The sequence below is a fragment of the Arachis ipaensis genome, chromosome B05 (assembly GCF_000816755.2).
Source record: "Arachis ipaensis cultivar K30076 chromosome B05, Araip1.1, whole genome shotgun sequence".
In the NCBI taxonomy this organism is placed as follows: domain Eukaryota; kingdom Viridiplantae; phylum Streptophyta; class Magnoliopsida; order Fabales; family Fabaceae; genus Arachis; species Arachis ipaensis.
The window spans coordinates 140,758,873-140,759,158 of NC_029789.2; the positions used below are offsets into that span (position 1 = coordinate 140,758,873).

Consider the following 286-nt stretch of genomic DNA (forward strand, 5'->3'; position numbering starts at 1 on the left):
TTGATACTCGATGGTTATTAATAAAAAAAAATAAGGGACAATACAGAATACTCCAAAAATTTGTTTTTGTCTTTTTGATGATTAATTAATATTATCCATCAATAATATTCTTTCACTCTTTGAACTTCTATATCCTAAACCCTAATTAATAATTATACATCAATAATAATATTATCCATCAATATATTCTTTTACTCTTTTTGACGATTAATTAATAATTATTGACATAATTATTAACTTCTAAAAATGTTTCGAAACACTCCTTTTGCCAATTTGCGACGGAAGA

General features: G+C 23.4%; 1 protein-coding gene across 1 annotated transcript in view; it reads right to left on the bottom strand.

Annotated features, from left to right (window-relative positions):
- The window catches only part of LOC107644502 (lupeol synthase-like), a 16,590-nt gene that overhangs the window by 3,945 nt on the left and 12,359 nt on the right, over positions 1–286 (bottom strand). The gene's annotated exons all lie outside the window — the stretch shown is intronic.